The 20,835-nt window shown below is 46.8% G+C and overlaps 7 non-coding genes across 7 annotated transcripts; all 7 read right to left on the reverse strand.

Annotated features, from left to right (window-relative positions):
• Positions 1-1,324: 1,324 nt before the first annotated feature.
• On the reverse strand, positions 1,325-1,396 carry TRNAC-GCA (transfer RNA cysteine (anticodon GCA)). The gene has a single exon. It is a non-coding gene; the product is annotated as a tRNA-Cys (tRNA).
• A 1,946-nt stretch (positions 1,397-3,342) lies between these two features.
• On the reverse strand, positions 3,343-3,414 carry TRNAC-GCA (transfer RNA cysteine (anticodon GCA)). Its single transcript has one exon. It is a non-coding gene; the product is annotated as a tRNA-Cys (tRNA).
• A 3,724-nt stretch (positions 3,415-7,138) lies between these two features.
• Positions 7,139-7,210, reverse strand: TRNAC-GCA (transfer RNA cysteine (anticodon GCA)). The gene has a single exon. It is a non-coding gene; the product is annotated as a tRNA-Cys (tRNA).
• Positions 7,211-10,012: 2,802 nt separating this feature from the next.
• Positions 10,013-10,084, reverse strand: TRNAC-GCA (transfer RNA cysteine (anticodon GCA)). The gene has a single exon. It is a non-coding gene; the product is annotated as a tRNA-Cys (tRNA).
• A 4,607-nt stretch (positions 10,085-14,691) lies between these two features.
• TRNAC-GCA (transfer RNA cysteine (anticodon GCA)) lies at positions 14,692-14,763 on the reverse strand. Its single transcript has one exon. It is a non-coding gene; the product is annotated as a tRNA-Cys (tRNA).
• Positions 14,764-16,709: 1,946 nt separating this feature from the next.
• On the reverse strand, positions 16,710-16,781 carry TRNAC-GCA (transfer RNA cysteine (anticodon GCA)). The gene has a single exon. It is a non-coding gene; the product is annotated as a tRNA-Cys (tRNA).
• A 3,696-nt stretch (positions 16,782-20,477) lies between these two features.
• Positions 20,478-20,549, reverse strand: TRNAC-GCA (transfer RNA cysteine (anticodon GCA)). The gene has a single exon. It is a non-coding gene; the product is annotated as a tRNA-Cys (tRNA).
• Positions 20,550-20,835: the final 286 nt, after the last annotated feature.

The raw sequence follows: 20,835 nt of genomic DNA on the forward strand, positions 1-20,835 counted from the left end.
GGGTGGGAAGGAAGTTGTGATAGGAAGAAGGTTGGTGATGTGGAAGTGTGTGATGGGCTGGAGGCACAAGAGGGGGAGATCATTTTTCTTGAATATAAAAGAAAAAGGTAAATAAACACTCCCATTTTTTTTATTTTCAACATCCCACATGTTGCAACAGACACAACACCACTTTTGGCAGATCGACAATCTAGAAGCCTCCATTCGATGTAGTCAACCACCTCCCACCACTTACCTCAACATCTGTTTTCCTTGACATCCTCCTCACCTCAGTCCACCCATCGACATCCTCCAGGTCCACGATCCATTATCCCGCAATCTGCTCTCCTTGACATCCACCTCACCTCAGTCCATTTATCCACCGACATCGTCCACGATCCATCTCTTTTAACAGCTTCCATCGTCACGATCTTCACAGGATTCGAACTCTCGACCTCTGCACTCCAAGGCTGCTGCTCTAACCACCAGGCCGTGGGAGCTGCTTGTCAACCAAATGCGGCGACCAAGGTCTAGGTTGTTTTGGCACACAGATTAAATGTACAGAGGAAGGGGGGGGGAGGGTTTTGGTACGGGGCGGTTACTCTAACCTACGACGGATCTAGCACTCTGCTCGCTGTGTCAAGATCCCTCACAGCTCAGTGGTTAGCCTTGCAGCCTAGCAGCATGAAGGTTGTTTGTTCAAATCCCCTGCTGTATTGGTTGAATTCAACTTCATGGGTTTGAACCCCCTTGGTAGCAGATGGAGGAAATGGCCTTGCTTTTATTGTCCATATATAAAAACATGTGGATGTCGGTGTTCTAAGGGGTTTGGAGTAGTTGGTGGCATGTTCTCGTACCTTATTTTTTTAGATGTAAGTTTTGTCAGACCACAAAAAGATTAAAGTTACATTCGTGGATCTTAAAGGGATACTCGTGTGGCAATTTTTTTTTTTTATTAACCGGTGCCAAAAAGTTATACAGATTTGGAAATGACTTGTATTTAAAGCTCTTAACTCTTCCAATACTTATCAGCTGCTGTATGCTACAAGAGGAAGTTCTATGGTCCTTTTTTTTTTTTTTGGCCCAAAAAAATTTACAATGTCTGTACCTCAACATTGCAAATGTTTTGCAATAAACTACAAACATGAGATATGGTTGAGCTGTAAAGAAAAAATTGTGCATTAGCGGGCACTTGGATTTGAACCAAGGACCTCTTGAACCGGCTCTACCACTGAGCTATACCCCTGCAATATGTGGCACGCATGTACCTCGACATTGCTAATTTTCAGCAATAAACTACATATGTGGGATATGGTTCAGTTCGAAAGCAAAAAAAAGGGGGATTAGGGGGCACTCGGATTTGAACCAAGGACCTCTTGATCTGCAGTCAAATGCTCTACCACTGAGCTATACCCCCACAAGACATGGAAGGCTAAATTAAGCGCACAGAGTGGGGGACTCGAACCTAAGTCCTACCTAGCTCTCGGCTAGCCTGTACTGTCCCAGTTAAATGTATATGAACCGGTGGGAAAAAATGTATTTTTGGAAATCAACTGGTGCCAAAAAGTTATACAGATTTGTACATTACCTACATTTAAAGCTCTCAATCGTTCCAGTACTTATGATCTGCATGTCCTGCGTGCCATAAAGAGAGGGGGGCTCGAATTTAGATATTGCAAGCCTAAGAGGTAGCTCGGTCTTAGGTTCGAGCCCCCCTCTGCTCGTTTTCTCTTTTTTTGTCAAGACAGTTCAAGACCACAGTCCTCCTTGCCATTTTCCAAGTAGCTCTCACGGTCTAGTGGTTAGAGCTTCTGCCTTGGAGCACAGAGGTTGGCAGTTCAAGTCCTGTGAAGACACTGAAGCTGGTTTGAAGAAATTGTGGCAGCAGAGCATGGCAATGGAGTATGTTAAGGTAAGTGTTAGTGTGTGTGTGTGTGTGTGGTTGATGGTTGGGCATCCAGAAGGTGTTGGAGGTGTGGATAGCTGTGGTGGTGGTGTGGGTGGTAAGGAAGTGAGTGGTGTGGGTGGGAAGGAAGGTGTGATAGGAAGAAGGTTGGTGATGTGGAAGTGTGTGATGGGCTGGAGGCACTAGAGGGGGAGATCATTTTTCTTGAATATAAAAAAAAAAAAGGCAAATAAACACTCCCATTTTTTTATTTTCAACATCCCACATGTTGCAACAGACACAACACCACTTTTGGCAGATCGACAATCTAGAAGCCTCCATTCGATGTAGTCAACCACCTCCCACCACTTCACCCTCTGACCACTTACCTCAACATCTGTTTTCCTTGACATCCTCCTCACCTCAGTCCACCCATCGACATCCTCCAGGTCCACGATCCATTATTCCGCAATCTGCTCTCCTTGACATCCACCTCACCTCAGTCCATTTATCCACCGACATCGTCCACGATCCATCTCTTTTAACAGCTTCCATCGTCACGATCTTCACAGGATTCGAACTCTCGACCTCTGCACTCCAAGGCTGCTGCTCTAACCACCAGGCCGTGGGAGCTGCTTGTCAACCAAATGCGGCGACCAAGGTCTAGGTTGTTTTGGCACACAGATTAAATGTACAGAGGAAGGGGGGGGGAGGGTTTTGGTACGGGGCGGTTACTCGAACCTAAGACGGATCTAGCACTCTGCTCGCTGTGTCAAGATCCCTCACAGCTCAGTGGTTAGCCTTGCAGCCTAGCAGCATGAAGGTTGTTTGTTCAAATCCCCTGCTGTATTGGTTGAATTCAACTTCATGGGTTTGAACCCCCTTGGTAGCAGATGGAGGAAATGGCCTTGCTTTTATTGTCCATATATAAAAACATGTGGATGTCGGTGTTCTAAGGGGTTTGGAGTAGTTGGTGGCATGTTCTCGTACCTTATTTTTTTAGATGTAAGTTTTGTCAGACCACAAAAAGATTAAAGTTACATTCGTGGATCTTAAAGGGATACTCGTGTGGCAATTTTTTTTTTTTATTAACCGGTGCCAAAAAGTTATACAGATTTGGAAATGACTTGTATTTAAAGCTCTTAACTCTTCCAATACTTATCAGCTGCTGTATGCTACAAGAGGAAGTTCTATGGTCCTTTTTTTTTTTTTTGGCCCAAAAAAATTTACAATGTCTGTACCTCAACATTGCAAATGTTTTGCAATAAACTACAAACATGAGATATGGTTGAGCTGTAAAGAAAAAATTGTGCATTAGCAGGCACTTGGATTTGAACCAAGGACCTCTTGAACCGGCTCTACCACTGAGCTATACCCCTGCAATATGTGGCACGCATGTACCTCGACATTGCTAATTTTCAGCAATAAACTACATATGTGGGATATGGTTCAGTTCGAAAGCAAAAAAAAGGGGGATTAGGGGGCACTCGGATTTGAACCAAGGACCTCTTGATCTGCAGTCAAATGCTCTACCACTGAGCTATACCCCCACAAGACATGGAAGGCTAAATTAAGCGCACAGAGTGGGGGACTCGAACCTAAGTCCTACCTAGCTCTCGGCTAGCCTGTACTGTCCCAGTTAAATGTATATGAACCGGTGGGAAAAAATGTATTTTTGGAAATCAACTGGTGCCAAAAAGTTATACAGATTTGTACATTACCTACATTTAAAGCTCTCAATCGTTCCAGTACTTATGATCTGCATGTCCTGCGTGCCATAAAGAGAGGGGGGCTCGAATTTAGATATTGCAAGCCTAAGAGGTAGCTCGGTCTTAGGTTCGAGCCCCCCTCTGCTCGTTTTCTCTTTTTTTGTCAAGACAGTTCAAGAACACAGTCCTCCTTGCCATTTTCCAAGTAGCTCTCACGGTCTAGTGGTTAGAGATTCTGCCTTGGAGCACAGAGGTTGGCAGTTCAAGTCCTGTGAAGACACTGAAGCTGGTTTGGAGAAATTGTGGCAGCAGAGCATGGCAATGGAGTATGTTAAGGTGTGTGTGTGTGTGTGTGTGTGTGTGTGTGTGTGTGTGTGTGTGTGTGTGTGGTTGATGGTTGGGCATCCAGAAGGTGTTGGAGGTGTGGATAGCTGTGGTGGTGGTGTGGGTGGTAAGGAAGTGAGTGGTGTGGTTGGGAAGGAAGGTGTGATAGGAAGAAGGTTGGTGATGTGGAAGTGTGTGATGGGCTGGAGGCACTAGAGGGGGAGATCATTTTTCTTGAATATAAAAAAAAAAAAAAGGCAAATAAACACTCCCATTTTTTTATTTTCAACATCCCACATGTTGCAACAGACACAACACCACTTTTGGCAGATCGACAACCTAGAAGCCTCCATTCGATGTAGTCGACCACCTCCCACCACTTCACCCTCTGACCACTTACCTCAACATCTGTTCTCCTTGACATCCTCCTCACCTCAGTCCACCTATCGACATCCTCCAGGTCGACGATCCATTATTCCGCAATCTGCTCTCCTTGACATCCACCTCACCTCAGTCCATTTATCCACCGACATCATCCACGATCCATCTCTTTTAACAGCTTCCATCGTCACGATCTTCACAGGATTCGAACTCTCGACCTCTGCACTCCAAGGCTGCTGCTCTAACCACCAGGCCGTGGGAGCTGCTTGTCAACCAAATGCAGCGACCGAGGTCTAGGTTGTTTTGGCACACAGAGTAACTGTACAGAGGAAGGGGGGGGGGGGGGGGTTGGGGCGGGGCGGGGCAGGTCTAGACCACAGTCATCCTTGCCATTTTCCAAGTAGCTCTCATGGTCTAGTGGTTAGAGCTTCTGCCTTGGAGCACAGAGGTTGGCAGTTCAAGTCCTGTGAAGACACTGAAGCTGGTTTGGAGAAATTGTGGCAGCAGAGCATGGCAATGGAGTGTGTGTGTGTGTGTGTGTGTGTGTGTGTGTGTGTGTGTGTGTGTGGTTGATGGTTGGGCATCCAGAAGGTGTTGGAGGTGTGGATAGCTGTGGTGGTGGTGTGGGTGGTAAGGAAGTGAGTGGTGTGGGTGGGAAGGAAGGTGTGATAGGAAGAAGGTTGGTGATGTGGAAGTGTGTGATGGGCTGGAGGCACTAGAGGGGGAGATCATTTTTCTTGAATATAAAAAAAAAAAAAAGGCAAATAAACACTCCCATTTTTTTATTTTCAACATCCCACATGTTGCAACAGACACAACACCACTTTTGGCAGATCGACAACCTAGAAGCCTCCATTCGATGTAGTCGACCACCTCCCACCACTTCACCCTCTGACCACTTACCTCAACATCTGTTCTCCTTGACATCCTCCTCACCTCAGTCCACCTATCGACATCCTCCAGGTCAACGATCCATTATTCCGCAATCTGCTCTCCTTGACATCCACCTCACCTCAGTCCATTTATCCACCGACATCATCCACGATCCATCTCTTTTAACAGCTTCCATCGTCACGATCTTCACAGGGTTCGAACTCTCGACCTCTGCACTCCAAGGCTGCTGCTCTAACCACCAGGCCGTGGGAGCTGCTTGTCAACCAAATGCAGCGACCGAGGTCTAGGTTGTTTTGGCACACAGAGTAACTGTACAGAGGAAGGGGGGGGGGTTGGGGCGGGGCGGGGCAGGGCAGGTCTAGACCACAGTCCTCCTTGCCATTTTCCAAGTAGCTCTCACGGTCTAGTGGTTAGAGCTTCTGCCTTGGAGCACAGAGGTTGGCAGTTCAAGTCCTGTGAAGACACTGAAGCTGGTTTGGAGAAATTGTGGCAGCAGAGCATGGCAATGGAGTATGTTAAGGTAAGTGTTAGTGTGTGTGTGTGTGTGTGTGGTTGATGGTTGGGCATCCAGGAGGTGTGGATAGCTGTGGTGGTGGTGTGGGTGGTAAGGAAGTGAGTGGTGTGGGTGGGAAGGAAGTTGTGATAGGAAGAAGGTTGGTGATGTGGAAGTGTGTGATGGGCTGGAGGCACAAGAGGGGGAGATCATTTTTCTTGAATATAAAAGAAAAAGGTAAATAAACACTCCCATTTTTTTTATTTTCAACATCCCACATGTTGCAACAGACACAACACCACTTTTGGCAGATCGACAATCTAGAAGCCTCCATTCGATGTAGTCAACCACCTCCCACCACTTCACCCTCTGACCACTTACCTCAACATCTGTTTTCCTTGACATCCTCCTCACCTCAGTCCACCCATCGACATCCTCCAGGTCCACGATCCATTATTCCGCAATCTGCTCTCCTTGACATCCACCTCACCTCAGTCCATTTATGCACCGACATCGTCCACGATCCATCTCTTTTAACAGCTTCCATCGTCACGATCTTCACAGGATTCGAACTCTCGACCTCTGCACTCCAAGGCTGCTGCTCTAACCACCAGGCTGTGGGAGCTGCTTGTCAACCATATGCGGCGACCAAGGTCTAGGTTGTTTTGGCACACAGATTAAATGTACAGAGGAAGGGGGGGGGGGGGAGGGTTTTGGTACGGGGCGGTTACTCGAACCTACAACGGATCTAGCACTCTGCTCGCTGTGTCAAGATCCCTCACAGCTCAGTGGTTAGCCTTGCAGCCTAGCAGCATGAAGGTTGTTTGTTCAAATCCCCTGCTGTATTGGTTGAATCCAACTTCATGGGTTTGAACCCCCTTGGTAGCAGATGGAGGAAATGGCCTTGCTTTTATTGTCCATATATAAAAACATGTGGATGTCGGTGTTCTAAGGGGTTTGGAGTAGTTGGTGGCATGTTCTCGTACCTTATTTTTTTAGTTGTAAGTTTTGTCAGACCACAAAAAGATTAAAGTTACATTCGTGGATCTTAAAGGGATACTCGTGTGGCAATTTTTTTTTTTTATTAACCGGTGCCAAAAAGTTATACAGATTTGGAAATGACTTGTATTTAAAGCTCTTAACTCTTCCAATACTTATCAGCTGCTGTATGCTACAAGAGGAAGTTCTATGGTCCTTTTTTTTTTTTTGGCCCAAAAAAATTTACAATGTCTGTACCTCAACATTGCAAATGTTTTGCAATAAACTACAAACATGAGATATGGTTGAGCTGTAAAGAAAAAATTGTGCATTAGCGGGCACTTGGATTTGAACCAAGGACCTCTTGAACCGGCTCTACCACTGAGCTATACCCCTGCAATATGTGGCACGCATGTACCTCGACATTGCTAATTTTCAGCAATAAACTACATATGTGGGATATGGTTCAGTTCGAAAGCAAAAAAAAGGGGGATTAGGGGGCACTCGGATTTGAACCAAGGACCTCTTGATCTGCAGTCAAATGCTCTACCACTGAGCTATACCCCCACAAGACATGGAAGGCTAAATTAAGCGCACAGAGTGGGGGACTCGAACCTAAGTCCTACCTAGCTCTCGGCTAGCCTGTACTGTCCCAGTTAAATGTATATGAACCGGTGGGAAAAAATGTATTTTTGGAAATCAACTGGTGCCAAAAAGTTATACAGATTTGTACATTACCTACATTTAAAGCTCTCAATCGTTCCAGTACTTATGATCTGCATGTCCTGCGTGCCATAAAGAGAGGGGGGCTCGAATTTAGATATTGCAAGCCTAAGAGGTAGCTCGGTCTTAGGTTCGAGCCCCCCTCTGCTCGTTTTCTCTTTTTTTGTCAAGACAGTTCAAGACCACAGTCCTCCTTGCCATTTTCCAAGTAGCTCTCACGGTCTAGTGGTTAGAGCTTCTGCCTTGGAGCACAGAGGTTGGCAGTTCAAGTCCTGTGAAGACACTGAAGCTGGTTTGAAGAAATTGTGGCAGCAGAGCATGGCAATGGAGTATGTTAAGGTAAGTGTTAGTGTGTGTGTGTGTGTGTGTGGTTGATGGTTGGGCATCCAGAAGGTGTTGGAGGTGTGGATAGCTGTGGTGGTGGTGTGGGTGGTAAGGAAGTGAGTGGTGTGGGTGGGAAGGAAGGTGTGATAGGAAGAAGGTTGGTGATGTGGAAGTGTGTGATGGGCTGGAGGCACTAGAGGGGGAGATCATTTTTCTTGAATATAAAAAAAAAAAAGGCAAATAAACACTCCCATTTTTTTATTTTCAACATCCCACATGTTGCAACAGACACAACACCACTTTTGGCAGATCGACAACCTAGAAGCCTCCATTCGATGTAGTCGACCACCTCCCACCACTTCACCCTCTGACCACTTACCTCAACATCTGTTCTCCTTGACATCCTCCTCACCTCAGTCCACCTATCGACATCCTCCAGGTCCACGATCCATTATTCCACAATCTGCTCTCCTTGACATCCACCTCACCTCAGTCCATTTATCCACCAACATCATCCACGATCCATCTCTTTTAACAGCTTCCATCGTCACGATCTTCACAGGATTCGAACTCTCGACCTCTGCACTCCAAGGCTGCTGCTCTAACCACCAGGCCGTGGGAGCTGCTTGTCAACCAAACGCAGCGACCGAGGTCTAGGTTGTTTTGGCACACAGAGTAACTGTACAGAGGAAGGGGGGGGGGGGTTGGGGCGGGGCGGGGCAGGTCTAGACCACAGTCATCCTTGCCATTTTCCAAGTAGCTCTCACGGTCTAGTGGTTAGAGCTTCTGCCTTGGAGCACAGAGGTTGGCAGTTCAAGTCCTGTGAAGACACTGAAGCTGGTTTGGAGAATTTGTGGCAGCAGAGCATGGCAATGGAGTATGTTAAGGTAAGTGTTAGTGTGTGTGTGTGTGTGTGTGTGTGTGTGGTTGATGGTTGGGCATCCAGGAGGTGTGGATAGCTGTGGTGGTGGTGTGGGTGGTAAGGAAGTGAGTGGTGTGGGTGGGAAGGAAGTTGTGATAGGAAGAAGGTTGGTGATGTGGAAGTGTGTGATGGGCTGGAGGCACAAGAGGGGGAGATCATTTTTCTTGAATATAAAAGAAAAAGGTAAATAAACACTCCCATTTTTTTTATTTTCAACATCCCACATGTTGCAACAGACACAACACCACTTTTGGCAGATCGACAATCTAGAAGCCTCCATTCGATGTAGTCAACCACCTCCCACCACTTACCTCAACATCTGTTTTCCTTGACATCCTCCTCACCTCAGTCCACCCATCGACATCCTCCAGGTCCACGATCCATTATCCCGCAATCTGCTCTCCTTGACATCCACCTCACCTCAGTCCATTTATCCACCGACATCGTCCACGATCCATCTCTTTTAACAGCTTCCATCGTCACGATCTTCACAGGATTCGAACTCTCGACCTCTGCACTCCAAGGCTGCTGCTCTAACCACCAGGCCGTGGGAGCTGCTTGTCAACCAAATGCGGCGACCAAGGTCTAGGTTGTTTTGGCACACAGATTAAATGTACAGAGGAAGGGGGGGGGAGGGTTTTGGTACGGGGCGGTTACTCGAACCTAAGACGGATCTAGCACTCTGCTCGCTGTGTCAAGATCCCTCACAGCTCAGTGGTTAGCCTTGCAGCCTAGCAGCATGAAGGTTGTTTGTTCAAATCCCCTGCTGTATTGGTTGAATTCAACTTCATGGGTTTGAACCCCCTTGGTAGCAGATGGAGGAAATGGCCTTGCTTTTATTGTCCATATATAAAAACATGTGGATGTCGGTGTTCTAAGGGGTTTGGAGTAGTTGGTGGCATGTTCTCGTACCTTATTTTTTTAGATGTAAGTTTTGTCAGACCACAAAAAGATTAAAGTTACATTCGTGGATCTTAAAGGGATACTCGTGTGGCAATTTTTTTTTTTTATTAACCGGTGCCAAAAAGTTATACAGATTTGGAAATGACTTGTATTTAAAGCTCTTAACTCTTCCAATACTTATCAGCTGCTGTATGCTACAAGAGGAAGTTCTATGGTCCTTTTTTTTTTTTTTGGCCCAAAAAAATTTACAATGTCTGTACCTCAACATTGCAAATGTTTTGCAATAAACTACAAACATGAGATATGGTTGAGCTGTAAAGAAAAAATTGTGCATTAGCGGGCACTTGGATTTGAACCAAGGACCTCTTGAACCGGCTCTACCACTGAGCTATACCCCTGCAATATGTGGCACGCATGTACCTCGACATTGCTAATTTTCAGCAATAAACTACATATGTGGGATATGGTTCAGTTCGAAAGCAAAAAAAAGGGGGATTAGGGGGCACTCGGATTTGAACCAAGGACCTCTTGATCTGCAGTCAAATGCTCTACCACTGAGCTATACCCCCACAAGACATGGAAGGCTAAATTAAGCGCACAGAGTGGGGGACTCGAACCTAAGTCCTACCTAGCTCTCGGCTAGCCTGTACTGTCCCAGTTAAATGTATATGAACCGGTGGGAAAAAATGTATTTTTGGAAATCAACTGGTGCCAAAAAGTTATACAGATTTGTACATTACCTACATTTAAAGCTCTCAATCGTTCCAGTACTTATGATCTGCATGTCCTGCGTGCCATAAAGAGAGGGGGGCTCGAATTTAGATATTGCAAGCCTAAGAGGTAGCTCGGTCTTAGGTTCGAGCCCCCCTCTGCTCGTTTTCTCTTTTTTTGTCAAGACAGTTCAAGAACACAGTCCTCCTTGCCATTTTCCAAGTAGCTCTCACGGTCTAGTGGTTAGAGATTCTGCCTTGGAGCACAGAGGTTGGCAGTTCAAGTCCTGTGAAGACACTGAAGCTGGTTTGGAGAAATTGTGGCAGCAGAGCATGGCAATGGAGTATGTTAAGGTGTGTGTGTGTGTGTGTGTGTGTGTGTGTGTGTGTGTGTGTGTGTGTGTGGTTGATGGTTGGGCATCCAGAAGGTGTTGGAGGTGTGGATAGCTGTGGTGGTGGTGTGGGTGGTAAGGAAGTGAGTGGTGTGGTTGGGAAGGAAGGTGTGATAGGAAGAAGGTTGGTGATGTGGAAGTGTGTGATGGGCTGGAGGCACTAGAGGGGGAGATCATTTTTCTTGAATATAAAAAAAAAAAAAAGGCAAATAAACACTCCCATTTTTTTATTTTCAACATCCCACATGTTGCAACAGACACAACACCACTTTTGGCAGATCGACAACCTAGAAGCCTCCATTCGATGTAGTCGACCACCTCCCACCACTTCACCCTCTGACCACTTACCTCAACATCTGTTCTCCTTGACATCCTCCTCACCTCAGTCCACCTATCGACATCCTCCAGGTCGACGATCCATTATTCCGCAATCTGCTCTCCTTGACATCCACCTCACCTCAGTCCATTTATCCACCGACATCATCCACGATCCATCTCTTTTAACAGCTTCCATCGTCACGATCTTCACAGGATTCGAACTCTCGACCTCTGCACTCCAAGGCTGCTGCTCTAACCACCAGGCCGTGGGAGCTGCTTGTCAACCAAATGCAGCGACCGAGGTCTAGGTTGTTTTGGCACACAGAGTAACTGTACAGAGGAAGGGGGGGGGGGGGGGGGGGGGGGGGGTTGGGGCGGGGCGGGGCAGGTCTAGACCACAGTCATCCTTGCCATTTTCCAAGTAGCTCTCATGGTCTAGTGGTTAGAGCTTCTGCCTTGGAGCACAGAGGTTGGCAGTTCAAGTCCTGTGAAGACACTGAAGCTGGTTTGGAGAAATTGTGGCAGCAGAGCATGGCAATGGAGTGTGTGTGTGTGTGTGTGTGTGTGTGTGTGTGTGTGTGTGTGTGTGTGTGTGTGTGTTGATGGTTGGGCATCCAGAAGGTGTTGGAGGTGTGGATAGCTGTGGTGGTGGTGTGGGTGGTAAGGAAGTGAGTGGTGTGGGTGGGAAGGAAGGTGTGATAGGAAGAAGGTTGGTGATGTGGAAGTGTGTGATGGGCTGGAGGCACTAGAGGGGGAGATCATTTTTCTTGAATATAAAAAAAAAAAAAAGGCAAATAAACACTCCCATTTTTTTATTTTCAACATCCCACATGTTGCAACAGACACAACACCACTTTTGGCAGATCGACAACCTAGAAGCCTCCATTCGATGTAGTCGACCACCTCCCACCACTTCACCCTCTGACCACTTACCTCAACATCTGTTCTCCTTGACATCCTCCTCACCTCAGTCCACCTATCGACATCCTCCAGGTCAACGATCCATTATTCCGCAATCTGCTCTCCTTGACATCCACCTCACCTCAGTCCATTTATCCACCGACATCATCCACGATCCATCTCTTTTAACAGCTTCCATCGTCACGATCTTCACAGGGTTCGAACTCTCGACCTCTGCACTCCAAGGCTGCTGCTCTAACCACCAGGCCGTGGGAGCTGCTTGTCAACCAAATGCAGCGACCGAGGTCTAGGTTGTTTTGGCACACAGAGTAACTGTACAGAGGAAGGGGGGGGGGTTGGGGCGGGGCGGGGCAGGGCAGGTCTAGACCACAGTCCTCCTTGCCATTTTCCAAGTAGCTCTCACGGTCTAGTGGTTAGAGCTTCTGCCTTGGAGCACAGAGGTTGGCAGTTCAAGTCCTGTGAAGACACTGAAGCTGGTTTGGAGAAATTGTGGCAGCAGAGCATGGCAATGGAGTATGTTAAGGTAAGTGTTAGTGTGTGTGTGTGTGGTTGATGGTTGGGCATCCAGAAGGTGTTGGAGGTGTGGATAGCTGTGGTGGTGGTGTGGGTGGTAAGGAAGTGAGTGGTGTGGTGGGGAAGGAAGTTGTGATAGGAAGAAGGTTGGTGATGTGGAAGTGTGTGATGGGCTGGAGGCACTAGAGGGGGAGATCATTTTTCTTGAATATAAAAAAAAAAAAAGGCAAATAAACACTCCCATTTTTTTATTTTCAACATCCCACATGTTGCAACAGACACAACACCACTTTTGGCAGATCGACAACCTAGAAGCCTCCATTCGATGTAGTCGACCGCCTCCCACCACTTCACCCTCTGACCACTTACCTCAACATCTGTTCTCCTTGACATCCTCCTCACCTCAGTCCACCTATCGACATCCTCCAGGTCGACGATCCATTATTCCGCAATCTGCTCTCCTTGACATCCACCTCACCTCAGTCCATTTATCCACCAACATCATCCACGATCCATCTCTTTTAACAGCTTCCATCGTCACGATCTTCACAGGGTTCGAACTCTCGAACTCTGCACTCCAAGGCTGCTGCTCTAACCACCAGGCCGTGGGAGCTGCTTGTCAACCAAATGCAGCGACCGAGGTCTAGGTTGTTTTGGCACACAGAGTAACTGTACAGAGGAAGGGGGGGGGGGGGGGGTTGGGGCGGGGCGGGGCAGGTCTAGACCACAGTCATCCTTGCCATTTTCCAAGTAGCTCTCACGGTCTAGTGGTTAGAGCTTCTGCCTTGGAGCACAGAGGTTGGCAGTTCAAGTCCTGTGAAGACACTGAAGCTGGTTTGGAGAAATTGTGGCAGCAGAGCATGGCAATGGAGTATGTTAAGGTAAGTGTTAGTGTGTGTGTGTGTGTGTGGTTGATGGTTGGGCATCCAGGAGGTGTGGATAGCTGTGGTGGTGGTGTGGGTGGTAAGGAAGTGAGTGGTGTGGGTGGGAAGGAAGTTGTGATAGGAAGAAGGTTGGTGATGTGGAAGTGTGTGATGGGCTGGAGGCACAAGAGGGGGAGATCATTTTTCTTGAATATAAAAGAAAAAGGTAAATAAACACTCCCATTTTTTTTATTTTCAACATCCCACATGTTGCAACAGACACAACACCACTTTTGGCAGATCGACAATCTAGAAGCCTCCATTCAATGTAGTCAACCACCTCCCACCACTTCACCCTCTGACCACTTACCTCAACATCTGTTTTCCTTGACATCCTCCTCACCTCAGTCCACCCATCGACATCCTCCAGGTCCACGATCCATTATTCCGCAATCTGCTCTCCTTGACATCCACCTCACCTCAGTCCATTTATCCACCGACATCGTCCACGATCCATCTCTTTTAACAGCTTCCATCGTCACGATCTTCACAGGATTCGAACTCTCGACCTCTGCACTCCAAGGCTGCTGCTCTAACCACCAGGCCGTGGGAGCTGCTTGTCAACCAAATGCGGCGACCAAGGTCTAGGTTGTTTTGGCACACAGATTAAATGTACAGAGGAAGGGGGGGGGAGGGTTTTGGTACGGGGCGGTTACTCGAACCTAAGACGGATCTAGCACTCTGCTCGCTGTGTCAAGATCCCTCACAGCTCAGTGGTTAGCCTTGCAGCCTAGCAGCATGAAGGTTGTTTGTTCAAATCCCCTGCTGTATTGGTTGAATTCAACTTCATGGGTTTGAACCCCCTTGGTAGCAGATGGAGGAAATGGCCTTGCTTTTATTGTCCATATATAAAAACATGTGGATGTCGGTGTTCTAAGGGGTTTGGAGTAGTTGGTGGCATGTTCTCGTACCTTATTTTTTTAGATGTAAGTTTTGTCAGACCACAAAAAGATTAAAGTTACATTCGTGGATCTTAAAGGGATACTCGTGTGGCAATTTTTTTTTTTTATTAACCGGTGCCAAAAAGTTATACAGATTTGGAAATGACTTGTATTTAAAGCTCTTAACTCTTCCAATACTTATCAGCTGCTGTATGCTACAAGAGGAAGTTCTATGGTCCTTTTTTTTTTTTTTGGCCCAAAAAAATTTACAATGTCTGTACCTCAACATTGCAAATGTTTTGCAATAAACTACAAACATGAGATATGGTTGAGCTGTAAAGAAAAAATTGTGCATTAGCGGGCACTTGGATTTGAACCAAGGACCTCTTGAACCGGCTCTACCACTGAGCTATACCCCTGCAATATGTGGCACGCATGTACCTCGACATTGCTAATTTTCAGCAATAAACTACATATGTGGGATATGGTTCAGTTCGAAAGCAAAAAAAAGGGGGATTAGGGGGCACTCGGATTTGAACCAAGGACCTCTTGATCTGCAGTCAAATGCTCTACCACTGAGCTATACCCCCACAAGACATGGAAGGCTAAATTAAGCGCACAGAGTGGGGGACTCGAACCTAAGTCCTACCTAGCTCTCGGCTAGCCTGTACTGTCCCAGTTAAATGTATATGAACCGGTGGGAAAAAATGTATTTTTGGAAATCAACTGGTGCCAAAAAGTTATACAGATTTGTACATTACCTACATTTAAAGCTCTCAATCGTTCCAGTACTTATGATCTGCATGTCCTGCGTGCCATAAAGAGAGGGGGGCTCGAATTTAGATATTGCAAGCCTAAGAGGTAGCTCGGTCTTAGGTTCGAGCCCCCCTCTGCTCGTTTTCTCTTTTTTTGTCAAGACAGTTCAAGACCACAGTCCTCCTTGCCATTTTCCAAGTAGCTCTCACGGTCTAGTGGTTAGAGCTTCTGCCTTGGAGCACAGAGGTTGGCAGTTCAAGTCCTGTGAAGACACTGAAGCTGGTTTGAAGAAATTGTGGCAGCAGAGCATGGCAATGGAGTATGTTAAGGTAAGTGTTAGTGTGTGTGTGTGTGTGTGGTTGATGGTTGGGCATCCAGAAGGTGTTGGAGGTGTGGATAGCTGTGGTGGTGGTGTGGGTGGTAAGGAAGTGAGTGGTGTGGGTGGGAAGGAAGGTGTGATAGGAAGAAGGTTGGTGATGTGGAAGTGTGTGATGGGCTGGAGGCACTAGAGGGGGAGATCATTTTTCTTGAATATAAAAAAAAAAAAGGCAAATAAACACTCCCATTTTTTTATTTTCAACATCCCACATGTTGCAACAGACACAACACCACTTTTGGCAGATCGACAATCTAGAAGCCTCCATTCGATGTAGTCAACCACCTCCCACCACTTCACCCTCTGACCACTTACCTCAACATCTGTTTTCCTTGACATCCTCCTCACCTCAGTCCACCCATCGACATCCTCCAGGTCCACGATCCATTATTCCGCAATCTGCTCTCCTTGACATCCACCTCACCTCAGTCCATTTATCCACCGACATCGTCCACGATCCATCTCTTTTAACAGCTTCCATCGTCACGATCTGCACAGGATTCGAACTCTCGACCTCTGCACTCCAAGGCTGCTGCTCTAACCACCAGGCCGTGGGAGCTGCTTGTCAACCAAATGCGGCGACCAAGGTCTAGGTTGTTTTGGCACACAGATTAAATGTACAGAGGAAGGGGGGGGGAGGGTTTTGGTACGGGGCGGTTACTCGAACCTAAGACGGATCTAGCACTCTGCTCGCTGTGTCAAGATCCCTCACAGCTCAGTGGTTAGCCTTGCAGCCTAGCAGCATGAAGGTTGTTTGTTCAAATCCCCTGCTGTATTGGTTGAATTCAACTTCATGGGTTTGAACCCCCTTGGTAGCAGATGGAGGAAATGGCCTTGCTTTTATTGTCCATATATAAAAACATGTGGATGTCGGTGTTCTAAGGGGTTTGGAGTAGTTGGTGGCATGTTCTCGTACCTTATTTTTTTAGATGTAAGTTTTGTCAGACCACAAAAAGATTAAAGTTACATTCGTGGATCTTAAAGGGATACTCGTGTGGCAATTTTTTTTTTTTATTAACCGGTGCCAAAAAGTTATACAGATTTGGAAATGACTTGTATTTAAAGCTCTTAACTCTTCCAATACTTATCAGCTGCTGTATGCTACAAGAGGAAGTTCTATGGTCCTTTTTTTTTTTTTTGGCCCAAAAAAATTTACAATGTCTGTACCTCAACATTGCAAATGTTTTGCAATAAACTACAAACATGAGATATGGTTGAGCTGTAAAGAAAAAATTGTGCATTAGCAGGCACTTGGATTTGAACCAAGGACCTCTTGAACCGGCTCTACCACTGAGCTATACCCCTGCAATATGTGGCACGCATGTACCTCGACATTGCTAATTTTCAGCAATAAACTACATATGTGGGATATGGTTCAGTTCGAAAGCAAAAAAAAGGGGGATTAGGGGGCACTCGGATTTGAACCAAGGACCTCTTGATCTGCAGTCAAATGCTCTACCACTGAGCTATACCCCCACAAGACATGGAAGGCTAAATTAAGCGCACAGAGTGGGGGACTCGAACCTAAGTCCTACCTAGCTCTCGGCTAGCCTGTACTGTCCCAGTTAAATGTATATGAACCGGTGGGAAAAAATGTATTTTTGGAAATCAACTGGTGCCAAAAAGTTATACAGATTTGTACATTACCTACATTTAAAGCTCTCAATCGTTCCAGTACTTATGATCTGCATGTCCTGCGTGCCATAAAGAGAGGGGGGCTCGAATTTAGATATTGCAAGCCTAAGAGGTAGCTCGGTCTTAGGTTCGAGCCCCCCTCTGCTCGTTTTCTCTTTTTTTGTCAAGACAGTTCAAGAACACAGTCCTCCTTGCCATTTTCCAAGTAGCTCTCACGGTCTAGTGGTTAGAGATTCTGCCTTGGAGCACAGAGGTTGGCAGTTCAAGTCCTGTGAAGACACTGAAGCTGGTTTGGAGAAATTGTGGCAGCAGAGCATGGCAATGGAGTATGTTAAGGTGTGTGTGTGTGTGTGTGTGTGTGGTTGATGGTTGGGCATCCAGAAGGTGTTGGAGGTGTGGATAGCTGTGGTGGTGGTGTGGGTGGTAAGGAAGTGAGTGGTGTGGTTGGGAAGGAAGGTGTGATAGGAAGAAGGTTGGTGATGTGGAAGTGTGTGATGGGCTGGAGGCACTAGAGGGGGAGATCATTTTTCTTGAATATAAAAAAAAAAAAAAGGCAAATAAACACTCCCATTTTTTTATTTTCAACATCCCACATGTTGCAACAGACACAACACCACTTTTGGCAGATCGACAACCTAGAAGCCTCCATTCGATGTAGTCGACCACCTCCCACCACTTCACCCTCTGACCACTTACCTCAACATCTGTTCTCCTTGACATCCTCCTCACCTCAGTCCACCTATCGACATCCTCCAGGTCGACGATCCATTATTCCGCAATCTGCTCTCCTTGACATCCACCTCACCTCAGTCCATTTATCCACCGACATCATCCACGATCCATCTCTTTTAACAGCTTCCATCGTCACGATCTTCACAGGATTCGAACTCTCGACCTCTGCACTCCAAGGCTGCTGCTCTAACCACCAGGCCGTGGGAGCTGCTTGTCAACCAAATGCAGCGACCGAGGTCTAGGTTGTTTTGGCACACAGAGTAACTGTACAGAGGAAGGGGGGGGGGGGGGGGTTGGGGCGGGGCGGGGCAGGTCTAGACCACAGTCATCCTTGCCATTTTCCAAGTAGCTCTCATGGTCTAGTGGTTAGAGCTTCTGCCTTGGAGCACAGAGGTTGGCAGTTCAAGTCCTGTGAAGACACTGAAGCTGGTTTGGAGAAATTGTGGCAGCAGAGCATGGCAATGGAGTGTGTGTGTGTGTGTGTGTGTGTGTGTGTGTGTGTGTGTGTGTGTGGTTGATGGTTGGGCATCCAGAAGGTGTTGGAGGTGTGGATAGCTGTGGTGGTGGTGTGGGTGGTAAGGAAGTGAGTGGTGTGGGTGGGAAGGAAGGTGTGATAGGAAGAAGGTTGGTGATGTGGAAGTGTGTGATGGGCTGGAGGCACTAGAGGGGGAGATCATTTTTCTTGAATATAAAAAAAAAAAAAAGGCAAATAAACACTCCCATTTTTTTATTTTCAACATCCCACATGTTGCAACAGACACAACACCACTTTTGGCAGATCGACAACCTAGAAGCCTCCATTCGATGTAGTCGACCACCTCCCACCACTTCACCCTCTGACCACTTACCTCAACATCTGTTCTCCTTGACATCCTCCTCACCTCAGTCCACCTATCGACATCCTCCAGGTCAACGATCCATTATTCCGCAATCTGCTCTCCTTGACATCCACCTCACCTCAGTCCATTTATCCACCGACATCATCCACGATCCATCTCTTTTAACAGCTTCCATCGTCACGATCTTCACAGGGTTCGAACTCTCGACCTCTGCACTCCAAGGCTGCTGCTCTAACCACCAGGCCGTGGGAGCTGCTTGTCAACCAAATGCAGCGACCGAGGTCTAGGTTGTTTTGGCACACAGAGTAACTGTACAGAGGAAGGGGGGGGGGTTGGGGCGGGGCGGGGCAGGGCAGGTCTAGACCACAGTCCTCCTTGCCATTTTCCAAGTAGCTCTCACGGTCTAGTGGTTAGAGCTTCTGCCTTGGAGCACAGAGGTTGGCAGTTCAAGTCCTGTGAAGACACTGAAGCTGGTTTGGAGAAATTGTGGCAGCAGAGCATGGCAATGGAGTATGTTAAGGTAAGTGTTAGTGTGTGTGTGTGTGTGTGTGGTTGATGGTTGGGCATCCAGGAGGTGTGGATAGCTGTGGTGGTGGTGTGGGTGGTAAGGAAGTGAGTGGTGTGGGTGGGAAGGAAGTTGTGATAGGAAGAAGGTTGGTGATGTGGAAGTGTGTGATGGGCTGGAGGCACAAGAGGGGGAGATCATTTTTCTTGAATATAAAAGAAAAAGGTAAATAAACACTCCCATTTTTTTTATTTTCAACATCCCACATGTTGCAACAGACACAACACCACTTTTGGCAGATCGACAATCTAGAAGCCTCCATTCGATGTAGTCAACCACCTCCCACCACTTCACCCTCTGACCACTTACCTCAACATCTGTTTTCCTTGACATCCTCCTCACCTCAGTCCACCCATCGACATCCTCCAGGTCCACGATCCATTATTCCGCAATCTGCTCTCCTTGACATCCACCTCACCTCAGTCCATTTATGCACCGACATCGTCCACGATCCATCTCTTTTAACAGCTTCCATCGTCACGATCTTCACAGGATTCGAACTCTCGACCTCTGCACTCCAAGGCTGCTGCTCTAACCACCAGGCTGTGGGAGCTGCTTGTCAACCATATGCGGCGACCAAGGTCTAGGTTGTTTTGGCACACAGATTAAATGTACAGAGGAAGGGGGGGGGGGGGAGGGTTTTGGTACGGGGCGGTTACTCGAACCTACAACGGATCTAGCACTCTGCTCGCTGTGTCAAGATCCCTCACAGCTCAGTGGTTAGCCTTGCAGCCTAGCAGCATGAAGGTTGTTTGTTCAAATCCCCTGCTGTATTGGTTGAATCCAACTTCATGGGTTTGAACCCCCTTGGTAGCAGATGGAGGAAATGGCCTTGCTTTTATTGTCCATATATAAAAACATGTGGATGTCGGTGTTCTAAGGGGTTTGGAGTAGTTGGTGGCATGTTCTCGTACCTTATTTTTTTAGTTGTAAGTTTTGTCAGACCACAAAAAGATTAAAGTTACATTCGTGGATCTTAAAGGGATACTCGTGTGGCAATTTTTTTTTTTTATTAACCGGTGCCAAAAAGTTATACAGATTTGGAAATGACTTGTATTTAAAGCTCTTAACTCTTCCAATACTTATCAGCTGCTGTATGCTACAAGAGGAAGTTCTATGGTCCTTTTTTTTTTTTTGGCCCAAAAAAATTTACAATGTCTGTACCTCAACATTGCAAATGTTTTGCAATAAACTACAAACATGAGATATGGTTGAGCTGTAAAGAAAAAATTGTGCATTAGCGGGCACTTGGATTTGAACCAAGGACCTCTTGAACCGGCTCTACCACTGAGCTATACCCCTGCAATATGTGGCACGCATGTACCTCGACATTGCTAATTTTCAGCAATAAACTACATATGTGGGATATGGTTCAGTTCGAAAGCAAAAAAAAGGGGGATTAGGGGGCACTCGGATTTGAACCAAGGACCTCTTGATCTGCAGTCAAATGCTCTACCACTGAGCTATACCCCCACAAGACATGGAAGGCTAAATTAAGCGCACAGAGTGGGGGACTCGAACCTAAGTCCTACCTAGCTCTCGGCTAGCCTGTACTGTCCCAGTTAAATGTATATGAACCGGTGGGAAAAAATGTATTTTTGGAAATCAACTGGTGCCAAAAAGTTATACAGATTTGTACATTACCTACATTTAAAGCTCTCAATCGTTCCAGTACTTATGATCTGCATGTCCTGCGTGCCATAAAGAGAGGGGGGCTCGAATTTAGATATTGCAAGCCTAAGAGGTAGCTCGGTCTTAG

This window comes from Hyla sarda, chromosome 3 (assembly GCF_029499605.1).
Source record: "Hyla sarda isolate aHylSar1 chromosome 3, aHylSar1.hap1, whole genome shotgun sequence".
Lineage (NCBI taxonomy): Eukaryota > Metazoa > Chordata > Amphibia > Anura > Hylidae > Hyla > Hyla sarda.